General features: G+C 43.1%; 1 protein-coding gene across 1 annotated transcript in view; it reads right to left on the minus strand.

Annotated features, from left to right (window-relative positions):
• Window positions 1–8,024, minus strand: part of PRSS8 (serine protease 8) — a 687,619-nt gene that overhangs the window by 678,523 nt on the left and 1,072 nt on the right. The window lies entirely within an intron of this gene.

An 8,024-nucleotide genomic window follows, 5' to 3' on the forward strand; every position in this document is an offset into this window, starting at 1 on the left:
CCTGGTGACCATTTGCAGAGGAGATGTGTATAACTGCCCATCTCCTGTCATGCTGAAACGCTTGGGACCAGAATCCTGTCGGAGATGTTGATTGATGTTATTGTGGTTTTTGGAATACCTCTTGTTTGCACTAGATTATCACCCACACCACACACAATATGTGATGATGCTTGGCAGATGGTGGCCCTAAGTCTATACATGGAATGCCTGTCAGGCTGCCGTTTATAACACTTGATATCTGTCGGCTCTGAATGCCTGGTCTTTATGAATATTCGAATGACTGATGTTTGTTCAGGAGCCAATTGTTGTACCCTTTGGGCCATCGCGAAGCAAAGCGCCACTACCTCAGCCTCCCGTGACATGTTTGTTTGTTTGCTTTGGTTTTTGTTTGGTGAGTATTTTGGGACCCTGGGCCAGGGAGGCCTCATCCTGTGTGCCAGTGCCTCCTGCCACATGCCGCCAAGCGCTAGGCGAGAAAGACCCCCGGGAATGTGGGGAAGCCACAACTACAAAGACGATTGTTCTTTTTTCAGTGCACTCTGTGGGTCAACACTGTAGATTGCCTGAATGATCGTACAACATGCGCATAGAGACACCCCCCCCCCGTGCTTTCTCTAGGATTGGTTCTAAGGCTCTCCAGCACAGAACGCTGAGGATGGGCCAGCCTCTGCCAGACAGTGCGCTCAGGACTTCAGAACTAGTCTTACAACGAAAGTATTAATGCAAACCAGCAAAAATCTAAATCTGTGAACGATCAAAACGGCAACATGTGGAGGGCCCAGCTGTACTGGCTTTGGAGTGCGGACAAGGTGAGAGTCCAGTTCACCCTTCCATTTTTGTGGGGATCGTCTGGGGGTCCCACCCCGTGCGTACAATGGGATTGTGCCTTGATGCTGCATTGGCGTGTTCATAGCCACCAGATTGCACACAGAATTGTGTATGCTCACAGGGCCCACATTGACACTAATGGGCATCACTCTCCTTGTTGAAGAGTTACAAGTACCGCTTGGACTTCTAGTTCTGCAAGAAAGGAGGGACAACTATTATGTATAAATGCATTTTTCCTTCATCTTTGTGGTGGTTTTTTTCTGCATGATATTGTGTGGTGTATCTTTTAAAATGAAGGGCGACTTTAGGGTCTTGCGTTAAGCCCATCTGCAAACCAACCCCATGAGACCCTGTGAACATTTGTTGCCCTCCAGCATGTTGTTAGCACTGAACACTCCGTCTCGGTTCCTTCATTATTCTTGCTCTTGCAGGCTTGTTAATGGCGGGCCCCATTCTCTCTATACTCGGTCATGAACATCCACAATATTATGTCTCACTGCGCTCTTCATTTGTGAACATACTCTCCTGCTATCAATTTTTCCTTCCAGATGGGGTTTCCGTGTGTTTGGCTTGTTGTAGCTCGCTCTCATGGGGTACCTTCATGAGTGTGTTGTTCAACGCAGTCCAAACCTTAGTAGCTTTGGAATCGCTTTCTTCTATCTTCTGGCAAATTCTTCTGGGTGAGTGTATACTTTGATTGTGGTGTATTTATCATTGCACTTTTATCTATCCAAAAGGATTCCAAGCTGGATGCTGTATACAAGGATGAACTTCTGGACAATAAAAAGAACACAAATATGTTAACAAACAGGGACAATGAAAACCATGAGATGCTTCACTAATGGATTTTTTCTAAAAAGCAAATTGGAAAAAGTTCATTTTTTTGGCGGACATTCCAACGAATATGCTGTGTTTGGTCTGTATGGGAATCATTCGGTGCCGGATTCTTGAGCGCCTTTGAGACTCGTACTGAACGAACGACAGTTGGCCATGTTGAGCTTTTGTAAGCTGGAAACTCTACTTCTTCAGATGCACTTTGGGGCAGTGTGAAGAAAGTCGATTTCATTCCCATGAAAGCTCATTTTTTTTTTTTATGGCCAACTGTCTTTTCGTCCAGTTAGTCTCAACGGTGCTGAACAAGGCTGCTCTACTGTTCATTGTTTGGAATATGACTCCTGCCGTTGCTGGGTGCCTGGTGGATTGGTGGGAAGCATAGTCCAAAAATGTAACTTTAGTCCAAACTGTTTAAAAAAAACCCAAAATTTGCATTTTAAATGTTAAAGATGTCTGGTTGTCGTAAAAAAGTTCTTCTTCTTCTGGAGTGGCAAACATCACCAAATCAGTTACCAGTGCCTACCTGTCATCCAGAAAGGCGGCTTTTTCGACAGTTGGAGGATCATTACAAGCAAAGACCTTCTGTTTTTGTAGCATTATAGTATGTTTTCTGATATAAAAGGGATACAGAGAAGGGGCAGTCTGCTATGCCAAAGGAAAAAGTGGTCCCTTATGATTTGAGAGTACTTTTCATAAGTAAAAAACACCAGCCCAGTTGAAATTGGACTGGTGTAGTCAACAGGGCGCATAGGCTCATTCAGTTGTAGAGAATGCATTGTTGTGTACTAGAGTGTCTGTGTTGTGAATATCTGCTGCTACCAATCTTTTCCTGGGTATCGATGTACCTCCTCCGACATTGGCCTGCATCAATGGCCGTTCCATAGGTGTTTCTGCAGAGGAAAATGTCAGCTGCCACTGAACTCTGGAGGAGTGGTGGGTGACCATGCCAATAGTGGCTGTGTCTGCAGTTAGACACCACTGTTAAATGATTCATGCTGCAATGTCTATGGGACTCCTGGGAATTGGTAGGTTTTTGAAGATGTTTATATCCATCTCTGCCTGCAAGAGAACTCTGGTGGCCACTACACAAAACTACAAATTCCAGGATTCCTAGCATTGATGCCCCATGGCAGTTACAATGGTGTCAAACATGGATTATTGTTCTGCCAGTATGGATGGAGCTGCTAAGTCTATGCACGTTTAGAGAAGATTCACAAACCACTGAGTTCTTAACTATAGGACAACTCAGCCATTAGCCACAGAAAAGACTGCCTTGAGAAGATTCAGAGTTTCTCTGCCTAATGAAAGGCAAGCAGATTAGATTTGCACAAGCACGGAGACAGCAGCTTCCTCGAGGAGTAAGTCTTACTTTTTCTGTTGCTATGGAGTTTGAATTGTATTGCTGTTGTCCCCTAGTGCCTTCCACGGTCCAATAAAGGGAACTACTACTCTGCCTTGCATTGAATCCCGTCAGTAGCATCTTAACTGACCAACATCTCAAACAGACTAGTCGTAGGCTTGTGCTTTCTAACATCGTTCACCATTTTTCTGCTTGTAATGTTTTTAACATTTTCCACCCAAAGTAAGAAACCCAGTAAATCCATAGAATCGATAGCGTTTTGGAATGAGACCCACATCAGGGACCCTCACAGGTTCCATACCCCCTTCGCATGCAAGGACAATCCAAATCAAGCTCTCCGGGACAGTGGCCATCCAGCTCTCTGTTGTAAAGACCCTCCAAGGACGGCAGAAACTCTACTCACCTTCCGAGGGAGTGCATTCCACTGTCGTAACAGCCCTTACTGTCAGGAGTTTCCTCCTAATGTTCAGGTGGAATGCGTCTTTTTTTCCTGTAGGCGTTGCATCCATTGGGTTCCGGGTCCTGTTTCTCGTGAAGCAGCAGAAACACAAGCTTGCTCGCCCTCCTCAATATGGTACAGGTCCTTTTTGTTTTCAAATATTTTAAACAGGGCTATTCATCGAAATCACCTCTTGAACCTGGTCTTTCTCCAGGCTACACATCCCCAGCTCCTCTAATGTCGTTCCTCATAGGGCATGATTGCCAGCCCTTCAAACCATTATTAGTCGCCCTCCCTTTTGGACAACGACTCCAGTTTCTTCTCAGTCCTTTCTGATGTGTGGTGCCCAGAAACTGGACACAATAATTCCAGGTGGGGCCTGGAACAAAGCAGAATACAGTGGGTTGCACTATTACTTCCTCTTGATCTAGACACTATACTTCTATTGTATGCGCCTAAACTTTCAACGCTTTCTTAGTAATGCATTTGTTTGCTTTGGAGTGGGCTCCGGTAAAGATATTAATTCCTGTTTGTAGGATTTTCAATTTTTGTTTGTTATTTTGCTGCCCAAGCCAACATAGCTAATCCTTAAACCACATTAGTATTTTTTTTGAATGCACTTCCAAGTTGTCCAAGTATAAAACAAGAAGTGAAGCCTGGAAAGAAACACAGAGCTCTACTCCCTTCCATTAACTGCCTACCAGTGAAAACCAGCATCCGTTTTTGATTTAAACGCCAATAGTTAAGAAACATTGAATTTTTGGGGACTAACAGAGCTGGAATACTTTTCTTGAGGAGAAAAACGGATGCAGAAATCCTGAACAGGTAGGAGTCCTATCAGGTGGAAAGCCAGAGGTGGAGCTATGGGGGCCAAAAGGAGAAATAGTATGTTTGATTTCTGTTTGTTGTGCCTTTAATAATTTCTAGTTGGCCATTCGTTGTTTCTGCCAGTTGAAAGCACGTCAATCTTACATCCTTCTTTTTCTTTAACGGTTTGCTCTACACAAGTGTGCCTGGCAGCTATGTACTCTTTTGTGGCTCATCCGTGAGTCTTGCTTTGCTGGCTTTCAACTCCTACCTGGCCTACATCCTCTCTTTCGTGCTCCATGACATTCTGTGTGGTTTGTGTCTATGTACCTATATTGCGTTAATTTTGGCCTTGTTGTTTGATCACTACACAACGCCTCGGCCTACCTCACCAGGCCTGTCCACAACACACAATCAGACCAAAAAGCAGGTGAAAACCATGGATTTGACCCCTCAGCCTGGACCGATCCTGGAAGGATGAAAACTTCACATGGATCTCACTGTTTCTCATACGCATTACCACCACCCTTTTGTAGTAACAGTAAAGCTTGGGTTCATGCTCAGCGGTTGGATAAACTGTTATTAGTTCGTCGTGTCCCCCGGGTCAGTGAGCCTGCAGATAAGCTGCGGATGCTTTTCCACTATCTAGCACGTTTGGATGTCCAACGATCAAACGTAGAACTTTCGAACTCCAGTTATTGAACTACAAATGGGAGTGCCAACTGTTGGTTGCAAGCTGTGATGTCCAGAAATGTAAATTCACAGACCTTGCATTCCTTTTTAAACACATAGAGAGAAGCGCAATTATTTTTATGAGCTCTTGCATACAGTTCTTTGAAACAAAAATCCTTTTTTGAAAACAATTTAATTTTGCAAATATAGCTGTCCTCCTTGTAAGTACTTTTTTTTTTTCTAACATTGCTGGCCATTAATCGTGCGCAACTGGTTTGGTCATTTGTAATTGTACGGTTACTGACACTAGTGGGGCAGAATCTGTATTTGAACAGGAAATGGTTTTTGCTTTTTGGCACACAAAGAAAATATACTGAGGAAGAGAGTTGCCCCCCCCTCTATTTCTAACTAAATGTGAGAACCACACACTACAGTGTTTTCCCTGATTAATAATCGCATGGCTGATCTTGTGGCCTGTTGATGGCTTACTACTTGTCCCATTATTGATAATCGTTTCCCTTCCCGGAGGCGCCCCTTTCACATGCGCCGGCCTGTTCCTTGGCCACATGCTGGGAACCTTCTTCCTCCACAAGCAAGAGCCATACACTTTCATTAACCAGCTGCGTCAAACGGGAGCTGAAAACCATCCTATTTCAGAGAAGCTCTTCCGCGGCATGCGCATAAGTGTGGCGCTTACTGATGCTGACTGTTCTGTTGTTGGGCTGGTTTAGTCGATCCAGTTCTCGCTGTATTGCCCTACTGTACTGTATTGTTTAATGCCTATCTTGTGATTATGTATTTTCCCTGGATATAATGCAATTTAACCATCCATTTGGAAGGCCTTGCCCTCCTCGCCAGTTCACACTGGCCTTTGGTCCAGGCCTCGGAGGTTGGAGAGGAACATGCTGGGACCTCTTAACCCTTCTCTCGATCACCACTCCCTTCTTCGTCTCCTTCTGTCATCCATGTCTTTTTTAGATTGTCCTTAAGCCTGAGGGCAGGGAACCGTCTAACTAAAAAGATGTGCAAATGGTACAGGCCTGTGTAAATTTTATAGCGCTTCATAATGAAAGGTGTAATGAATTAATAATAATAATTGTGGTATAATCTAGGACCTGGGCCCTACAAAGGGGTTAGGCTTAGCACAAGCTACTTGGGCTGCAGGACCTTGTGGGGTAACATTACAACATACAGCAACTGTCAGTTATTGTTGATGTATGATTAAAAGGGCACAACGCACATAAATGAGCACATAAATGAAAACTAAGACTGCCTTCAAATTAGTTACCATTATGTTTTTAAATTCTGGAAGTTGGTGGGAAAATTTGGGTTTTCTACCTTTAGCACCAAATTATGTGGAGCCCTCTCTGGCCTTGGCAAAAAGATGCCTGGAATGTACGCACAAAATGCTGACAAGGATATGCAATTGCATTTATTGTGGCACTAGAGCTCTCTGACAAAAAAGGCTAAATGTCTCACAAAACTACAGTTCCCAAAATTCCCTAGCATTGAGCCAGGACAGTTCAAGCGGTCTCAAACTGGATTGTTTCTGTGTTTTGAACCTGTGACAGAAAACAGAACTTGTCACTAAACTGAATCACAGTTGATCAGGAGAAACTTAATTGGTTCAATCAATGTTTCATAGGACCAAAGGCAAAGACCTCTGAAGACAAAGGACCCGTTGTTTATAAGTGTTATGCTAGACACTCTCCTAGAAGAGCTTCTCTTCACTGTATCAAAGAGAAAATGGAATAATCTCTTCTGGGTTTTTTATACCAAGATCCCTACCCCTTCCTGATAGCTTCCCAATTTATCTAAAGCACTTTTGGAGTTGAAAAAGTCTTTGCTTGAACTGGTAAATTAAAATTCCAAGTCAAAGCAGAAGAACCTCTGTACCAAAGAAATATTTTGCTTGAAATAAAGACTTGAGAAAGCACCAGCTGGGATTTCTAGTTTTCATTTTGGACCCCTCTCTCCTCCTTTCAAGGGGAATGGCACCTGAATGCAGGCTCTTAAGAAGATGTAAGGATTTTTAAAAGTATGTTTGCAGGAGCAGAGAGCACACCTGTATTCACCCATTAGATGTTTTAAAATGTCAAGATAGCGCACATAACTCTCCACCTTGTAAATTTTTGTCTATAAAACTACCCTGTGAGGTATGTTATGCTGAAAGAAAGGGCTTGAGGTCACCTAATGCACTTTAGGACCAAGTGAGTAAGATTCCAGCTCCTCCCTTCTTTTTCCCCTGCTGAGTAAATTGTGTGCAAATTACTTTGACACTCTGAACTTAGTTTGCAGCAGTAGAAGCAAGCTGCAGACATTGAGGGGAACTGAGTGGAAGAGAAAATGGGACATTTTAGTCAGCTGGAAAAGTGGGATGGCAGGATAAACTGGTATTGTTGCTGCCATATCAGGGCAGTTGGAATGTGTGCAATATGGAATGTTATGTAGATTTCAAATCAGCCTTTGCTATCTAGAGTGTCATCTCCCTGTAGTCTAAAGGAAAGAACAAATTGTCTGGCACCTTTAATACTTAGAGCCCTTTCACACTTGTCACTGCAGCACTATGATTCCTTATCAATTGCCGTGATTGTGTCCTATGGAATCCAGGGATTTGTAGTTTTGTGAGGCTCTACACCACTCATAAAATATCGTACACAGAGCAGGATTGTACTCAGAGGCAGGAGGAACATAGTTTGGATATAGGAGCATTAATACCCAGAGATGAAGATGACTCAATTCTACTAGCAAAAAAGCAACAAAAATCAGAAGCAGAACCAACAGAAATCAATCTGGAGCAATTACTGAAGAAGGTCAAGGAGAAAAGTGCCAAGGTAGGCTTGATATTGAACATCAAGAAAACAAAAACCATGCCCATGGAAGATTTACAAGACTTCAAATGAGAAAACTGAATCTCATAACTTGGATCAAACATTGATCAGAACATAGAATGAATAAAGAAATTAGAAGAAAGCTAGGATTAGGAAAGAGCTATGAAAGAACTGGATGAAATCCTGAAAACCAAAGAGAGAACTCTGAACACTAAAAGTGAAGTTTGTCCAAGCCTTTGTATTCCACATCACT

This window comes from Sceloporus undulatus, chromosome 6 (genome assembly GCF_019175285.1).
Source record: "Sceloporus undulatus isolate JIND9_A2432 ecotype Alabama chromosome 6, SceUnd_v1.1, whole genome shotgun sequence".
Classification (NCBI taxonomy): domain Eukaryota; kingdom Metazoa; phylum Chordata; class Lepidosauria; order Squamata; family Phrynosomatidae; genus Sceloporus; species Sceloporus undulatus.